Source organism: Perognathus longimembris, chromosome 2, assembly GCF_023159225.1.
Source record: "Perognathus longimembris pacificus isolate PPM17 chromosome 2, ASM2315922v1, whole genome shotgun sequence".
In the NCBI taxonomy this organism is placed as follows: domain Eukaryota; kingdom Metazoa; phylum Chordata; class Mammalia; order Rodentia; family Heteromyidae; genus Perognathus; species Perognathus longimembris.
The window spans coordinates 104958506-104978210 of NC_063162.1; the positions used below are offsets into that span (position 1 = coordinate 104958506).

Below are 19705 nucleotides of genomic sequence, written 5' to 3' on the forward strand. Positions count from 1 at the left end.
CAAAAATCAGAGGCCTTCAGTGTTATAAAACGAGGTTTGAGTGAAAAATCTCAGACAGTGTCCAGCACTCAAGTTCAAGGACTAGGAAAAAAAACCCAAAGAGTAAAATGAAATATCTTGCAAACCTGTGGTGTGGGTTTAACTGTCCTGTCTCCTTGTTCATGCAGGGGATGGTGCTGTGCTCTCCTTTCTCCAACTCTCAGCCCTACTGCTCAACTTGCACTAAACTGCCCTGAGCACCCAGCTGGGGTCTCATCACTGACTCTTGTACTCAGTGGATCTGGTACAACTCTTGGCGGCCATGATTGGAGCTGGAATGCTAGTTTAATCCATATGGTATCACCAGAACATGGGCACAAAGCATCTTGCTTGGTTTCTTCATTCTGGTGTGATGGATGGGTACAGTGGTGGCTCCTGTGACTATACTAGAGGGACCCCTTCTCATAAGAGCTGCATGGTACACCACCAGCGTTGTGGGAGGCCTCTCCACTGTGACCACATGTGCTCCCAGCAAGAAGTTTTTGAACATAGGAGCACCCCTGAGAGTAGGCCTGGGTCTTGCGTTTGTGTCCTCACTGGGGTCCATGTTTCTGCCACCTAACACTGTGGCTGGTACTACTCTGTACTCAGTGGCAATGTATGGTGAATTAGTTCTTTTCAGCATGTTCTTTCTGTATGACACTCAGGAAGTAATCAAATGTGCAGAGATAATACACCAATGTATAGACAGAACAGATATGATCCAATCACTTCGATGTTGGGAATCTACATGGATACACTGAATATATTCATGTACGTTGCAACTAGGCTAGCAACTGGAAGAAACAGAAAGAAATGAAGTGGCAGTACCTGACTCCCCAGTATGTCAGAAGTCTTGCTGTTGAATAGGAGCAGATATTTGTGGCACAATTTAGACAAGGAGCCAGAAGCAATGGGTACCTGTCTAGGCTTCAGAGTTCTTCAAATGAAAGCTAAAGTATAAGTGTTAAAGCAGAGGTTAGTAAAATGCTTTACAAATCAAGAATGTATTTCTAGATATGAAATTTGGAAGAAAAAAAAAAACTTGTCCTAAATGTTTGTCTTGAATTGGGAAAAGGAAAAATTAAGGCTAACAAGATGATTGTTTAAGTACTACTCCAGTTTGCCTTGTAGGTTTTCTGTAAAAATTGTAGACAGGCCTACATAGAAGGACAGATGATTCCTACAAGTTTGTGAGATGTAGCTTTGGCCCTTAATAAGTTCCAGGTAAGAGCATGCTTAAAAACTACTTCTGTGTGGACCACTTTGTTACTTTTAGTTGGAGCACAGTGGCCTTTTGTAAGACTCATTGATCTAAAACCTGCGGTTTGAAGCCAGCCTGGGCAGAGAAAGGTCTCTGTGAGAGTCTAAATCTCTAATCATCAAGCAGAGTGCTGGGAACAGACTTGAGTTGTGTGGAGCTCAAAGTGGCAGAGTGGTAGCCTTGAGCTGGAGAGCTTAAGGACAGCACTCAGGCCCTGAATTCAAGTCCAGCAACCGTAAAAGTGGAAAAGTCACTCCTAGGACAAAAGTGATGGTGCATCAAGAGGCAGTAAGCCACTGCTGGGATGGCAGAGATGGTGTCAGATCCTAGAGTCACTTGTGTTTAGCCCTTCAAAAGTTAATCAGAGCCGGGAGGTCCTAGAATAGTTTGTAAGCATGCCTTTCTAATGGCCATGTCTGTCTACTTTGTAATTGGGCAGGAACTTGTCAGTCATCTGTGACAGTGAGTAGTAAAGCTAAGTTTGTCAAATGGGGATATAGTTTAAAATCCCCACCCCTTGCATCTGCTCAAAGCTATAACTGAGTGAATTTTGAGCTGGCATAGCTGTTCAGGAAAAGAAGCTTGTAGATCTAAGAGCATGTCTTTATTGAGATCTAAGGCCCTGCAAAGGTAATTTAGGCATTGTTAGGTCATTGGAGATCAGTTTCCCTAGCCAGTCAGGAAAATGCTTCTGTAAACCATAGTGCAAAAAGACTACAATGTTGTAGCCCAAGAAGAGGTCTGTGCAGTTGTTAGCTGTTGTATGTAATTTCCAGTCTGGAGTAAAGCTCCTAATAGACATCAGATACTGGCAACCCCTTGCTAAAATAAGCTAAGTAAGGTCATAAGTTCCTGGCTAGGTAGGGTCAGCACCCCTGAGTCAGCCTGAAGAAGTTACAGAAGATGGATGATCTTCACCCATCAGCTCCCCTTTAAGATCAAGGTGCCAGAGTCATTTTTGGGAAGTTGCGGCAGGAGAACTGAGAGGCATGGAAGACAGTGGCAACAAATGTAATAGAATGGAGACTTGCACTTGTGAGAGATGGTTTTTTAACCAGTCTATGCAGAAAGTTGCAGGCAACCCAGCAGAAGGTGTGACATTCTATTGGAGCCACTGGGAACCACAACCCCTGCCCATCCCATTTGAATTGAGAGCATGGATGGCCTGAGAGACATCTGGAGGACTACATCTTCACCCTGAGCACTTCTACTGTGGTAAAAGCAGATGGGAGTTCATGACATTCTGGAAGGCTGCTTTGGATCTGCTGAAACTAAGATTTTGGGGGGACATTTTCTGTGGTAACCTCCCCACTCCTGGGTTGACTGACTTGCTCTATTAAGAAAATTGGCTAAAGCATGTGTGGCAGGCTAGTGTCACTCCCAGGCGATGCCTGGGGTGGGAGGTATGTCCAGATGGATTAGGGTGTGACCTCAGAAGGGAGGGAGGTAACTACCTCCAAGTGTGCCAGTCACCTAGGTAACTGGATGGAGATTTAAATAGGTGAGAGCACCTGCATGAGCCCTCCTGGGGCTGGACCCCACAGATATTACTGGTCAACCTTAAGCACTTAAAGGCACAGGAAGCTGGATTGGCCCATATATACAAAGAATTGGAGCCATAAAACTGATGGTCCTATGCACCCAGTACACACCCCTCAATGTAAACATAATAAATCAAGGGTTTGAGTAGGCTAAAAGGGAGGCTGTTGTAGAGCTGACTCCATCTTGATAATTATGTCAACCTGACCCCAAAATTCTGATTCTGTAAATGGCTTATTTGCTCCACCCTCTATGTCAACCTCCTATATCTGTGCCACACTTGTATTTGTTGCTTACTCTATCCGCTTCGTCAAGCCCCTACATCTGTGCTGTGCCGTTACCTTTATAAACCTTGCTAACTGAAGGGTCAGGGCTCTCAATCCAGATCTGCTGCGTCAGTGACGGTTGTGGGCCAAGCTCAAGCTTGCAATAAGGACTCTTGTGCATTTGCATCAGAATGGGCTCCTTGGTAGTTTGGGGGGGACACCAAATCTGGGCATAACAGCCAAACACACACAGCATTATTTGAAAGGAAAGGCTAAGAGGGGAGTCCAGAACCAGCACTCCTTATTCTAGCCTTTTAACCTGGGTCATGGCCACCCTAAATGATAGCTTGAGATTAATCAGCATTGATTTCTCCTATGCTTCAGGGGCAACTTGGAAGTTGGGTGTCAAGTCTGGAATATCCTTGATAAATGTTCGCTGGACAAGACAATGCATGGAGATAATGGTTACTTTTAAAAATTACATTTATGTCAAAGGATAAAAAGATGTATAATTACAAGTTTGCCATTTTTAATGTGAATTTAGCTGAGTTTATGCTTGTAACCCTAGCTACTCAAGAGGCTGAGATCTGAGAATTGCTATTAGAGGGCAATCCAGGCAGGCCAAGTTCTTATTTCCAATTAACTACCAAAAAGCTGGAAGTGGAGCTGTGGCTCAAGTGGTAGCTTGATGAAAACACTAAGGAACTCGGCCTAGGTCCTGGGTTCAAGCCCCAGAACTGGCATACACACACACACACACACACACACACACACACACACACACACACACACACACACAGTCTGTCCATACAAAACTTAATTTTTTTGCCTTTCTCTGAGGCAAAAGACTTTTGTGATTACATTGGCTCTACCTGAAAACTTCAGGATCCTCTCAAGATTCTGCTCACATCCACAAGGTCCTTTTCATCACAGAAGTTAACAGAGCCACAGGGATCTCATGGCCCATCATTTACTCAATTACAAGTACCACCGACATTTCTGGAGACAATAAGTCTTCCTGTGAGGGTAACCTACTGATGAAGGAACTGAACATTCCTGAAGCTCACTCATCAGATGCTAGAATTTGCCTCCCATCTCCCAGCGATCAAGACAGCCCACAACACTCTACATTCCCAAATGCCTCCTCTCTAGAGACTTGGGCTACCACAATTACCTAGTTAAGTGGCACAGCAAGGACCTAGCCTTGGCCACTTGAGGCCCAAGACCTTTCCACTGTGCCTCACTAAATGATTACGTATGTTTATTTTTCCTACAAAAATATTGCCATGATAGCAATCCTGTTACAATCATCTGTGTTGTGCCCTTTCACACCACTTCACCCATGTGTTCTGAAAGGGCATCTATGTCAGCTGTTGAGAGTTCTGCATCCATTTTCTTTCACTGTCACAGACTGTCTTCTATGCAAATGATTAGCACATGTGTCTTTGCTTCTTAAAGAAGCAAGCCTTACTAGTACCCTTACAATCCAAATGTTTCTTCTATATGCAATTCATAACTAATGTGAGTGTCTTTGCTTTTCTAAAATCCCAGAAAAATTATTAGCCAGGGCTCTATCCTCCCTTGTACTCTCCAGAAACCTATTTCTACATCACTTCCCAACCTGGGGATGGATGTTTTAGTTACACAAGTACCTCCTATGGGGACCTTGAAGGTGTGAATTCTAGGCAGCTGGCAGTGCAAGGAAATAGATGAATATCTCACAAGTATCACAATTCTTGTGAACATGTATTTGAAGTCCCTTCAAACAAACTGATGAAGACAATGAATGGACTAAAGCTTAATCTGGCAGAAATGATGAAAATTTCAAGACTGTCAGATTAAGGAACTATTGATTACTTGCTATTTCTGATTCCAATTTCCTCTCAAATCATTAACACTCACAGAAAGCCATAATTCACTTAGAACCCAAACTATAGGTATAAATTAAGGCAATTATGGCTAAATGTCTAAGGAAAAGCAACTGCAGATAGAAATAATTGAGATCTGGCTAGCAAGATAAAATGTACTGCCATTAGATAGTTTGTGGCTATATTGGTAAAAAAAAAATGTGTGTGTTGAGAAGTTTGAAGAAAATATAAATTATATGTAGATTTAGACCTTGTCTGAAACCAGGCCTTTTCCTACATATAAATGACCTAAATTTTTCTCTTCTCCAGGCTATTATGTGGCTGTTTACTTACCTGGTCATTTCTGTCACTTACTGAACATTCAGTATCTGGACTTGCTGTGCCACAGTCTGTTTCTGACAGGTATGGGTCTACTTTTTCTCCCTGAAGCAAGACTCATTTGGGTTTGTTTTGACTTTAAGATCTATGTTTGGTGAGAAGAGGTTCTTTAATCTGCTTATCTACCTTTATTTTTTATTTTATTTTTAAATTTTCTACTTTTATTTTTATGCCAGGAAACAACAAAATGTTTGACGTGCTACCTCATTGTCCCTTACGGTCACTGTCCAGTTCCCTGATACTGGACTTGTGTTCTGGGATGCTCTACTGGGAATTCTTGGACCAGTCCTACTTATTGTGGTTTTCCTGTGGAACACTAGCCTAAACTGGGAGAAAACAGTTGCTTTGCACTGTGTGCTGTCCTTTGGCCAAGACCCCTGTTTCCTGGAAGGCCAGGTGAGAGCATAGCGCATGTGTAAGCACTGGCAAATACTTCTTACCAAATGTATTGATCTAGTGGTTGATGATCAGATTAGTTTGGACTATGCAGTAGTCACGTGAGCAAGAACTATGCCCTTTGTCTTGACTTGAACATATTCTTCACTGTTGCTACCTTTTTGTGGCTTGATAACCAGATCTCCAACTATGAAGCTGCCTCTGTCCTTCTGAGCACAGCACACCCCTCAGATGCATGGCTTCACTTCCTGGGATTTCCCTCAATGAACTAGAATCTGAAGATATTAAGTGGAAAGTTCCAAAAACTATCACCTCATATGTTTTAAGTTGCAGACTGCTTCAGGTGGCCTGATGGCATCCTTCTTCACTCTGCCTTCACTATGCAACTTTGGGCTGAGCACACGGTTCCTGCCCCAGCAGGAGCTGGACCCAAAGTGCAGGAATCTGTCCTACTGGTTACCTGAGATGTTCAAGCAGCAGAGATACCAGGACCCAAGCTGACCATCTGGAGCCTGGGTGTGCTACTCTACTACATGGTGAGGGGCGATGCGCCCTATAAAAGCAGGTCATGGGTTGTACTCAAAAACAAGTAGTAGCAGGAATCTTTAAAATTTGCAAAAGTCTTCCCCCTGAAGGGCTTTTGGCATATATGATTTCAGCCAATCCTAATCAGAGACCATCAGTTTGGTAAGTGATGTACCACCCCTGGTTCATACAACATGAGGCAGCTTTACCAAGTCCCAGCCAGACAGTTCAGAAGCAGCCAGACCCTGCCATCCTGCAGAATATGATGTCATAACTGAGATTTGCCCCAGAGGAGGTGCGGGAAGCCCTGTCTAGCAGGACTTTTAATGCTTCCAGGGCCACTTTCCAGATTCTGCAGGAGCAGCAAGACCAGGGCCAAGACCTGACCAGCCTAGTGAGGCGTCCCTTTCCTGGGCCTCCACCTTGTCCCTTGCCTGTGCACCCAACCTGCAGAAATGTGCCCTTCAAGAGAGCCAGTGCTTCTGTGTGCCACCCTGCTGCTGGCCTCCCTGCTAAACAGCAGGAGGAGGAGGCTGGCAGGAAGGGCACCAGGTCTGTGACTCTCCCCTGCCTTCTCTGGAGCCCCAGCATAACCGTCACAGAGAGGGAGTCTGAAGGCAGCCAGCCTCCCCCTGCTCCAATAGCAGCAGCAATGTCTCTCCCCATGGGCCAACCCAGGGAACTAACCTGCCCAGCCCCTGAGCATGAGAAGCATGTGGGCAGCAGGGCTGATTCTCTCCCCAACATCCTATATCATACGTGGACATGGGGCACAGAGGGGAAAAGGGACATCAGCTCTGCTGCCCCAGGTCCAGAAGCATCTGGTGTGAACTGCAAAGGCTCAGGGGAGACAGAGGAGAACAGCAAGCTATCCTCAGCACCAGCAGCTGCAGACACATCCAGGAGAAGCACAGAAGCAGAGATGGGGGGCAGCAGACTTTAGAATGTTCACTTCCACAGCAAAGAAGTCTCTGTCCCTCTGGTGCAGGATTTTCACAGCCACCAGGGTGTCCGTGGGCAGGTGCTTGGCCAACTTGATGTGGGCAAAGCCCCCCTCATGGATGGTCCTCAGCACCTGGTAGTGAGCCCTGATCAGCTCCTTGTCTAAGGGACTGGCCCCCAAGGCCCTTCTAGGACCTTGCCTCCCCACTCTTGGTAGTCATCCTCACAGCACCCTAGCGATGCTGTCTAGGGAGAAAATAAATGAACAAAAAAGGAAAGTGAAACCAAAGATTTATTTATTGTCAAAGTGATGTACAGAGGGGTTATAATTTCATATGTAAGGCAGTGAGTACATTTCTTATCCAATTTGTTACCCCCTCCCTCATTTTTCTCCCACATTTCCCTCTCCCCGCTTCCTTCCCCACCATGAGTTGTACAGTTTACACCATACAGTTTTATAAGTATTTCTGTTGCATTGGGTCATCTTTTATTCTTTTTCTCTCCATTGTAATGGTCCCCTTCCCTTCCTTAGTTCCAATAAATGTAGATACAATACCAGGGTATAAAAATCAGTTACAGTGAGATCAAGGGTAAAACCATGGGGAAGAAAGAGAAAAGAAAAGGCATAATTTCACATTGTATATTCAAAATAACAATGATAAACCACTAATTTCCATAACTTGGGAGTTCATTTAGCTTAGTATCATCATATATGTTCATATGTACATAGCTATTGAGATATTGTGATCTGCTAAGATTATCCTAGTATGTACTAATTATTCCCAATGAGGGAAACCATAGAGTCTATATTTCTTTGGGTCTGGCTCACTTCACATAGTATGATTTTTTTCCAAGTCCTTCAAATTTCCTTACAAATGGGGTGTTGCCATTCTTCCTGATGGAGGCATCTAATTCCATTGTTTATATGTATCACATTTTCTTGATCCACTCATCTACTGAGAGACATCTGGGTTGGTTCTGTATTTTAGCAATGGCAAATTGTGCTGCAATGAACATAGTTGTGGTGGTAGCTTTAGTGTGATCTTACTTGTAATCTTTTGGGTAGATGTCCAAAAGTAAGGCTGCTGGGTCATAGGGGACATTTATGTTTAGCTTTTGGAGAAACCTCCGTACTGCTTTCCAAAGTGGTTGAACAGTAAATATTGCTAATTTTTAACATGAAAATAACATGAAATCTTGGTAGTTCATGGCTAGAATCAACCTTTATGGGAAGCTGAAGTGGTTTGCATACTTTATCCCATAACTTGAACATCAACAAAACCATGATTCAAACAATAGCTCAGTATGAATACACTCAGTGAATGATAAAACATTATTAACAAAGGGTTAATAGAACTGTTTTACTTTAGAATATTTAAAAATTTTATTGTTAAGGAAGGCGATGTGCAGAGTAATTACAGTTACCGACATAAGGTAGTGAGTACATGTCTTGTCAAACTTGTTACCTCCTCCATTTTTCTCCCACCTTTCTTTCTCCCCAATTCCCCACCCCATTGTACAGTTGGTTTACTACATACTGTCTTAGAAGAATTGCTGTTGCATTGGTTTGCCTTTTACCCTCTCTCACCATTTTGATGTTCCCCTTCCCTTCCATGATTCAGACAAACATATACATTAACCAGGGTACCAAAATAAAAAAACAGTGATAATAGGGGCTAAACCATAGGGAAGATAAACAGAAGAAAAAAGAAATAATTTCACATTGTGTGTTAGAAATAATGATAAACCACTTGTTTCCATAACTTAAGAGTTCATTTCACTTAGCATCATCTTTTGAGTTCATGTACTCAGCTATTGAGCTATAGCGATCATCTTTTAGGACTATCCTAGACATATACTAATTATTAGCAATGAGGGAAACCATAGAGTCTATGTTTCTTTGGGTCTGGCTCACTCCACTTAGTATGATTTTTGCCCCCAAATCTTTCCATTTCAATTCATAAGGAAATATAAGATATTTTAATATTTAATTTTGAAATGGTTTCTGATTTCTAAATTTTTGCTGATTTTTTTTTTTTTTTGGTTTCAGATGGTTGAAATGTTGCCAGGGTCACTTTGGTTTTAAAATGGGGGGAGTGGGGTGGGAAGGGTATACCATTCAAAGGTATCTTACACAGATCAAATGAATTTGAAAAAGGGCAGTAAAAAAATTTCATTTATACAAACTAATTTATAGGTTAGATTTTTAAAATCAAATTCCACCCCACTTATAGACATATAAAATGACAGTGGGCTTTACCTGGATTGTTCAATGCCACCAAGATTATGCTTTCAGAAATACCCACCACGCTAGAGAGAAAGCCAAGCACTGGGAGCTAGAGGTCCTTGTCTTGGGAGTTCAAAAACTGAAGTCCACGACAACAGAGAGTGAGTGCACAGAAGAAATGTACCTTAGTAGAAGGCCTCTGATGCTCTGCATGTCCACTCTGTGTAGGTGGCTGAGGCTAGGGGATATGGCCACAAGCCACACGCTATCCAAGCAATACAGGAAACCACTTTTAGGAGCAATGAGGAGGAGGAAGAGACCAGCACCTCACCTGCCCAAGATCCAGAACCTTCAGAACCCAACTGGAGAGGATAGTAGCAAGTTGTGTCTAGTCCCAACAGCAGCTGAGAGGGACTCCTCCTCCCTGGGGCCCAGCAGCTGCAGAAGCATCTGTACCATGTGATCCGCTCACTGATTCGACTACAAATCCAACAAATGACTAAGGCAGGGGCTGCATGCAGCTGAAGAATAGGATTGGCAAGTGTTTAAGAAGACTCTGATGCTGCTGAATGCCTTGCCAAGAGAAGACGCCCCAAACAAAGTGGTTGCTCCACAGCATGTGGAGCAAAGCATTGACAACCTGGAAATGAATTAAAAATCAGGGTGTGAAGTGCAACATGCCCTTAAGTGCAAAGGACTGGTATGACTTGAAAAGGCAAATGTGTAGCAGCAGGTTCAAGATTTGCAAGTGCTTCTCAACAGAGCTGTGAGGACTTTTCACTTATTTATTAACTGCTAATCATAAGCGGATACCCTGGCTGGGGCAAGCACTAAGGCACTCGTGGTACAGACAAATTGAGGGTTAATTCACAAAGCCCAGGCAGTCTGTTCTGAACATCCAGACCCCTGACATCCTGGCCATAATAGGTTCTACCTGGGATTTGACCCTGGGGAGCAGTGGGAAGCCTTCAGGGAGGACATTTGAGTTCACCAAGGCAACTTGTCTGGTGCTCTTGCAGCAGTAGCCCCAGGGACAGGACTGCAACCTTGTGAGATGCCTACTTCCTGGACCTCCACCTTGCCCCTTGGGCGCACACCCTTCTTCCTGCAATGTTCCCCCCTAAAGAGAATCAGTGCTCTTGCATGTCACAGTACTGCTTGTCTGCAGCTAAATAGAGGTGCAGGAGGAGGGTAGCAGGACATGCATCGCATCTGGGTGTTTCCCTGCCACCTGTGAAGCCCCTGCATAATGAGGACAGGGGAGAGACTGAGGGCAACCAGCCTTCCCATACTCAAGCAGCAGCAGCAGTAGATGCAGCAATCTCACTTCCCTTGGTCAAATTAGTGATCAGACCTGCCAGAGAAATGAGCAGGAGGCAGGAGGACAGTAGGGCTGATTATCTCCCATGCATCCTCTATAACACCAGGACACGTTGGGCTGAGCAGGAGAGGGAGAGCAGCTTGTATGTCCCAACTCCAGAAGTTCATTACTCAACTTGATGGACACAGAGGAGGGAGGAGGAGAGCAGCTAGACATTCCTAGGTACAGGGATAGTGGAAAACCCCTCTGTGGGCACAGAGGAGGAGGAATACCTGACCTGCCCCCATTCTAGGACTTTTCCAACCCAATGAGAAGATCACAGAGGAGAAGAAAGAGCAGCAAGCTGCCTCCAGACCCAGCAGCAGCAAAAACGTCCTCTATGTGCACAGAGGGGGAGATGGAAGGCAACATTCCTCTTCCTCTGGTCTACAAACTACACAACTCTCATGCCATCAGAAAGTAGTTGACTACAGTCCCAACAAATGACCAAGGCAAAGACTGGAAGCACCTAAAGAAGAGGATAAGCAACCATTTCAGAAGACACATGCTGTTGCATGCCTAGACAAGAGAAGAAAACCCAGGCAAGTGGTCCCTCCCTGTGAGTGGGTAAGAGCATTGACAGCCTGGAGATAAGTATGTGGTGATGGCCAATGTGCCTTTAAGACAGAAGAGCTTGTATATTCTCAGAGGCCAGGCAGGTTCTTCAGCAGGTCCAACATAAGAAAATGTTTTTCCACAGGGCTATGAGGCCCTTTGGCCTCCTTGATGGCTGCCAGTCCCAAGCAGAGATCCTTGCTGGGGCAAGTGATGCATCAGCCCTGGCTCAGGCAAAGTAGAGCAGCATCACAAAGTCCCAGCCAGAGTGTCTTGGAACAGCCAGACCCCTCCATCCTTCACATAACATGCTGCAATCTGGTACTTGACCCAGGGGAGGTGCTGGAAACACTGTCTTGGGAGACTTTTAATGACAGCATGGCAACTCATCTGATGCTCCCAAAACAACAGGACTAAGTATGCCACCTCAGTTGACTGTGAGGAGCATACCCTGGGCCTCTACCTTGCCAGTGGCTTAACATCATGTCCCTGCCATGTTCCCCAAAAGATAGTGCTCCTGCTTGTCATGTCCCTGCTTGCCTGCCTGAAAAGCAGCAGAAGGACAGTGGCAGGAAGTGTACCCCACCTCTGTATTTTCACTGCCTCATCTAGAGCCTGTGCCTAAGGGGCACACAGGGAGAGACTGAGCACAACATGCTTACATCTGCTCCAGAAGCAACAGCACCAATCTTACTCCCCTTGGGCCTAACCAGTGATCAGACCTGCCAGAGCACTGAACAAGAGAGGCAGGAGGACAGCAGGGCTGACTATATCCCATGAATCCTCCATAACACCATGAGAGCAGCAAGATGCCCTAGGCATAGCAATAGAGGAAATCACCTCCAGAGGCACAGAGGAGGAAGAAGAGGGCTCCTGCTCTATCCCTTCTCCATAAGTTTCAAATCCAACTAGAGTTGCACAGAGGAGAAGGAAGAGAATGGCAAGCTGCCTCCAGTCCCGACACCACTAAGGTCCACCATTGACAGAAAGGTGGAGAGGAAAAAGCATGCTTCGACCCTGGGCTTCAGCAGCTGTGGAAATCTCTTTCCCTTCTGGTCAACACACTGGTTTGGTTACCACCCCAACACATCAGCAAGGCAGGGGCTGGAGGCGGCTGAAGAGGAGGATTGACAATCATTTTAGAAGACTGAGGCTGTTGCATGCCTCCCCCAGAGAAGGTCCCCTCAAAATGGTTTTTCTTTGTGAGTGGGAAAGAGCATAGACAGCCTGAAAACATGGAGGTACTGACGGGCAATGTGACCTTTAAAGCAGATCTTGGTACATTCTGAAAAGACACATGCTAAGGGGGCAGGGCCAAGACAAGGAAAGGTTTTTCTCCAGAATTATGAGACCTTTTGGTTGAATAATGACCATGGATCCAGAGTGAAGACAAGAGCTGAGCCATCCCTGGCTCAAGTAATTGAAGCAACCACACAAAGCCCCAGCCAAACAGTAAAGGAAGATCCAGGCCCAATATCATTCAGAAAATGTGCTTATACCTAGCACTCAACACAGGGGACGTGCGGGCAGCCCTGTCTGGAAAAAATGTTAACAGTGCTATGGCAACATCCCAGGCTATGCAAGTGCAGCAAGATTATGGCTAAGACCTTATGTGCATGGTTATGGGCGATGTGCCCTACAGGCAGGTCATGGGTTGTACTAAAAGCAAAAGTACTAGCAGGAATCCTAAAACGTTTCTCCCCTGAGCTTCCAGGCCTTTTCACATATATTATGACAGCCAGTCCTAATCAGAGAACATCAGTTTGGCAAGTGATGCACCACCCCTGGTTCAAACAAATTGAGGCAGCTTTACCATGTACCAGCCAGAAAGTTCAGAAGCAGCCAGTCCTTGCCATCCTGCAGATAATGTCCACATACCTGGGATTTGCCCCAGGGGAGGTGTGGGCAGCCCGTTCTGGAAAAAATGTTAACAGTGCCATGACAACATCCCAAGCTCTGCAAGCGCAGCAAGATTATGGTTAAGACCTGATGTGCATGGTGATGGGCAATGCGCCCTATAAAGGCAGGTCATGGGCTGTCCTCTAAGCACAAGTACTAGCAGGAACCCAAAAAAGTTTTGCCCCTGAGCTTGGTTGCCTTTTTACATATGTTATGACAGCCAGTCGTAATCTGAAACCATTAGTTTGGCAAGTGATGCGCCACCCGTGGTTCAGACAAAGTGAGTCAGCCTTAGCAAGTCTGGAAAAATTTTCTACAGGGCCAAGGCAACATCCCAGGCTCTGCAAGTGCGGCAAGATTATGGCTAAGACCTGATGTGCATGGTGATGGGCGATGTGTCCTATAAAGGCAGGTCAGTCATGGGTTGTACTCAAAGCACAAGTACTAGCAGGACCTCGAAAAAGTTTCTCCCTGAGCTTAGAGGCCTTTTCACATATATTATGACAGCCAGTCCTAATCAGAGACCTTCAGTTTGGCAAGTGATGCGCTACCCCTGGTTCAGACAAAGTGAGGCAGCCTTACCAAGTCCTGGCCAGACAGTTCAGAAGCAGCCAGACTCCGCCATCCTGCACATAATGTCCACATACCTGAGGTTTGCCCCAGTGGAGGCGCAGGCAGCCCTGTCTGGAAAAAATTTGAAAAGTTCCACGGGAACAACCCAGGTTCTGCAAGTGCAGCAAGATTATGGCTAATACCTGATGTGCATGATGATGGGCCATGTGCCCTATAAAGGCAGGTCATGGGTTGTTCTCAAAGCACAAGTACTAGCAGGAACCCAAAAAATGTCTCCCCTATGCTTTGAGGCATTTCACATATATGATGACAGCCAGTCCTAATCAGAGACCCATCATTTTGACAAGTGATGCGTCACCCCTGGTTCACACAAAGTGAGGCACCTTACCAAGTCCCAGCCAGACATTTCAGAAGCAGCCAGACCCCTCCAGCCTGCAGATAATGTCCACATACCTGGGATTTGCCCCAAGGGAGGTGCGGGCAGCCCTGTCTGGAAAAAATTTTAACAGTGCCATGCAACATCCCATGCTCTGCAAGTGCGGCAAGATTATGGCTAATACCTGATGTGCATGATGATGGGCCATGTGCCCTATAAAGGCAGGTCATGGGTTGTCCTTAAAGCACAAGTACTAGCAGGAATCTGAAAAAGTTTCTCCACTGTGCTTCGAGGCCTTTTTGTATATATGATGACAGCTAGTCCTAATCAGAGACCATCAGTTTGGCAAGTGATGCGCTACCCCTGGTTCAGACAATGTGAGGCAGCTTTACCAAGTCCCAGTCAGACAGTTCAGAAGCAGCCAGACACCACCATCCTTCAGATAATGTCCACATACCTGGGATTTGCCCCAGGTGAGATGTGGGCAGCCCTGTCTGGAAAAAATTTTAACAGTGCCGCAGCAACATCCCATGCTCTGCAAGTGCAGCAAGATTATGGCTAAGACCTGATGTGCATGGTGATTGGCAATGTGTCTCATAAAGGCAGGTTAGTCCTGGGTTCAACTCAAAGCACAAGTACTAGCAGGAACCCGAAAAAGTTTTTCTCCTGAGCTTCGAGGCCTTTTCGCATATATGATGACAGCCAGTCCTAATCAGAGACCATCATTTTGGCAAGTGATGCGCCACCAGTGGTTCAGACAAAGCGAGGCAGCCTTACCAAGTCCCAGCCTGCAGATAATGTCCACATACCTGGGATTTTCCCAGGCGAGGTGCGGGCAGGCCTGTCTGGAAAAAATTTTAAAAGTGCCATGGCAACATCCCAGGCTCTGCAAGTGCGGCAAGATTATGGCTAAGACCTGATGTGCATGGTGATGGCCGATGTGTCCTATAAAGGCAGGTCATTCATGGATTGTACTCAAAGCACAAGTACTAGCAGGAACCTGAAAAAGTTTTTCCCCTGAGATTCGAGGCCTTTTTGCATATATTATGTCAGCCATACCTAATCAGAGACCATCAGTTTGGCAAGTGATGTGCCACCCCTGGTTCAGACAATGTGAGGCAGCTTTACCAAGTGCCAGCCAGAAAGTTCAGAAGCAGCCAGACCCCACCATCCTGCACATAATGTCCACATACGTGGAATTTGCCCCGGGGTGGTACGGGCAGCTCTGTCAGGCAGGACTTTTAGTGCTGCCAGGGCCACTTTCCAGATTCTGCAGGAGCAGCAAGACCAGGGCCGAGACCTGACCCGTCTATTGAGGCGTATCCTTCCTGGTACTCTGCCTTGCTCCTCACCTAAGCACCCATCCTGCTGAAATGTGCCCCTGAAGAGAGCCAGTCCTCCTGCGCACCACCCTGCTGCTGGCCTGCCTGCTGAACAGCAGGGGTAAGAGGCTGGCAGGAAGGGCACCTGGTCCGCGAGCCTCCCTTGCCTCCTCTGGAGCCCCATCATAACTGTCACAGAGAGTGAGACTGAGGGCATCCAGGTCCCCCCCCCCCCAACTCCAGAAGCAGCTGCATCAGCAGCAGTGTCACTTCCCATGGGTCAACCCCGTGAACTGACCTGCCCAGCCCCTGAGCAGGAGAGGCAGGTGGGCAAGAGGCACTGATTCTATTGTATGTATCATGTATAAAAAGTGGACAGCAGGCACAGAGCGGGGGAGAGGTCCATCAGCTTGGCTGGCCCAGGTCATGAAGCATCTGATCAGAAGTGGAAAAGACCAGGAGAGACAGAGGAGAGCAGCAAGCTGACCTAAGGGCCTACATTAGTAGAAACATCCACCAAGGACACAGAGGCAGAGAAGGAAAGCAGCACTCCTTCTCCCCTCGGTCCTGCAGCTGCAGAAACATCCAATCCAACAAAAGACAGAAGCAGGGCTTAGAAGTGACTCAGAAGAATATCAGAAATTGCCTTAGAAAACTGCTGCTGCTGTCTGCCTCATTAAGAGAATCCCAGAGAAAGTGCTTCCTCCTGTGAGTGGAGAACAGCATTCATAGCCTGGCTACAAGTATGCCGGCATTGAGATGTGCCCTGTGTTTTATCCATGCTTCAAGGAAATCCTTTTAGCTCATCAGCCCTGATCTGTGGTTGCCTGTCTGGGAACAGGGTGGGAGGTTAATTGACAGGAGGAGTCAAGAGATGACAGAGAGGTGTCTAAGTGGATATTGTTTCAGAAGGAAGGGATGTTGACCTATCAGGGGTTGTCCTATGTGATTCGGTCCCTCACTTTCCTTTCTTCCTGTAGCTCAAGTAGAGAGACAGAAAATCCATCACCACGGTATGTGCCTTGAAAACATGTTATACATCCTGAATATGCTTGGGCACAAGTGTCCCTCTGGTACTTGAAATACTGAAAATATTCTGGCACATTTTTTCTTTTCCACATTGGACATTGTTTCTAATATCATTCTATGGTTTTTTACCAAATTTAATAACTAATTATTCCTGGGAGATGATTATATTCTGAGTTTGTGTCCTTCACTTTTGCCATGAATACTGACCTTTAACTGAGAGTTCAGGAATGTAATGGAGCCACTAGTCTTGTCTCTAGTTCCAATGAACCTGAGGACTGAGTCCTTGGGAGTACTGCTGTTCCAAGAGAACTGGCACATAAGTCCTTTCTCCAATATTATCAGCATATGGCAGGGAGGGAGGAGGAGCTCAAGCAGCAGATGGTTAACATATCAAGCACCTCAAGTACACGATCCTGAGTTCTAAACTAATTTAAGGCAAGGCAAGGTGATTCCATCTCCATTAACAGCAAGCAGTTCCTATCTGTTCAATTCCTTGTGATTCACTTCAAGTAATCATGCGGACTGGAGCATAGATCTGTGGGCAGAGCATTTTGGTTTGAGTTCAGGATGGAATCAAGAGATTTACATTTAATCGCTACCCAAAGCACTGGGTCAAAGAGGCATATGGTATACATACTTGAATCTTCCCTTAGGTTCCTTCCTCAATCAGGCTTTGAGACAAGGAGCAAGCAGTTGAAAAGTTCTGGAAGAGAGATCCAATGGAATTGCATATTCCGGGGTCAATGAGATTCTTTTCTATGACAAAAAAAACCACACAAGATATAGGTTAATCTTTAGGGGGCGGGGGGAAAAAGCATGACCGGCCACATAAGATACTTTGTCATCCGTACAAGCTGTCTCTCCATGGTGATGCTGGTGCCATTAGTGTGAGCTGGTTTGTGGTCTTTTGGGTAAAGGCCAGGGGTGGGATTGCCTGTTCATAAGGCAGCTAGTCAGAGAAAGCTGGTCAGAAGTGGGATTATAGGGGTACACAAGGCATTAAAAAAAGAGATGAAAGCAACTGATTCTGTTTTTCAGTCAAATAAGTAGTGCCAACCTCTGATTCCACCTTACAAGTCAATCCATGTTGTTTTAACTAGAAGATGCCCTCGCCCCCTTCCTCAATTCTCAGCAAGGTGCCCATACTCAGAAAGCATTCAGAGAGTTGGTGAATTCACTCAGAGATTGAGTGAATTTGTTCATTCATAAATTAATTTATTTGTTCATTCATAAACGTAACTTGGTGCTGTTTCACAGTAGTTAGGAAGAGAGAGAGAGAGAAAAAGAAATGCAACAGAACAGACCTGGGTGTCAGGTGTTACCTAACAGCCTAAAAAGTGCCTTTCCAAAAGTGCCTTTAAGTATCAAGCCACAGCAACCTTTCCTAGCAATTCTGTACCCTTGGGTTCTTTGTAATTCAAATTAGTTTGAATTTTTCTTTCTGCCGTCAAGTCCCTGACCTTAGGTCTTACACATAATATATTCCAAAGCAATATTATGTGTGATAGAGCAATTTGAATCAGGGATGGGCAAAAATGAGTTTTAGCATAGGCCTCATGTTGTGGGAGAGGGCTTGCATTTGTAAGGCCCTAGCTTTGATCCCAGCATCATCTTCACATTCAGATTTCAAGTTCATTTTTCTGTTGTGTAATTTAAGTTCCCATCCTGTTCCTGCATTTTAGATGTAAGTTGCTTTGTTAAATGACAAAAAATTTCAGTACATACCCTAAAAATTAAGAAAAGCAAGGGAATGGGGTTGGTTGTGAGGGCTGGGTGAGAATGTTAGAAGGGTTGGCATTGGTCAAGAGGCACTGTATTCATAAATGGCTCTCTTGAATGACAACTCTGTTGTGAATCTACTTCCAGAAAATAAAATTTAAAAAAATTACACTGTTTCCAGTTTTCAGTTAAAGTTAATACCAACACTCTGCCAAAGTTGTAAATGTATATTTATTATCAAGAGAGAGTCTTCATTAATTTTTTTTTAGGCTGTTAGTACCAAGTTGGTACTACCTCATCCCTTATGGGCAGGGAAAAGAGTCTTCTAGGCAGGGAGGCAGGCAGTCCAATCCAACTGAGCCCCATTCATGTCCCCTCTTTCACCTCCATCAGCCAGTAGGCCTTCACTATTCAGGCAGATCTGCTGAGGCATGAATGCCATGAGGAGGACAAAGGATTTGTGGGTAGAGAGTGAAGCCCATTTTAGGACAGGAAGGCTCTTAGGCACTATGCTAATGAGAAGTGGAAACCAGGGCTGCAAGGGTTGTAGGTGGGTGTTGGGCAGAGGCCCTGTGTCCCAGCCAATGCCCCCCCATGGGAGAGGCTGGAGAGACAACTGAGAGGATTCTGTTACCTATGCTATTCAGGTCCAGGCAGACTAGACTTCTCCAAGTGACCCTTTGGGGCTAATTTGCAAACTAGCTCAGGGTGCATGAGAACAATGTAAGCAGGGAAGTGGTAGGGTAGATAGCAAAGGGATGTCAAGAGGCAAAGGTCCAGGGCGCAAGTCTGAGATGGTAGGGAGGTTAAAGTGGCAGTTAACTGGAGGCTTTCCAAGGAAAATGCTGTAGGCATTACCCTGCCAGGATCAGAGGGGTGCACAGCTAAGCAGGTGAAATGTGCAGCTAAGGGACAGAACCACCATGAAAGGCAAAGACAGACAGAGCTGGTGGCTTGTGGGCATCCATGAAGTTATAATGCTCAAGGACCCCACCTGAACTGTCCCTAAGGTATATTTTAAGTAAGGATCCTATCTGAAATGTGGAAATTTATTCCCTTAGGCTCTACAAGGACAAAGCCACACTCCCCAAACTAGACTTTTAGTAACTAGATTTTTAGTAAGGTCTCTACTGAGGATTTGTGAGCTATAGCCAGTCAGACCCCACCCAGGACCAAGCCTCTCCCTCCTAGCCAAGTCACATTCCTACAGTCTGTTCTCTACACCTAAGGACCCTGCTCCACATAGGAGAGCTAAGAACTACCAGTACCAACAATGTCTAAACCTCATCCTCTCACCACAGCCTTTCTTTCGGTGCACTCTTCTCTCTCAGTCCAGATACTGCACCATACTCACAGTGGAGACTATCTCAACAGGAAAGCAGTTGGTCTGATAGTCTCAGCTGTACCTTCTGTGAGCTGCAGGAGGGGTTCTTTTCAGTTAACTGACAT

The 19705-nt window shown here is 45.6% G+C and overlaps 1 pseudogene; it reads left to right on the top strand.

The window, feature by feature from the left end:
- Positions 1-107: 107 nt before the first annotated feature.
- LOC125345295 lies at positions 108-838 on the top strand (annotated as a pseudogene).
- The last annotated feature ends 18867 nt before the right edge of the window (positions 839-19705 follow it).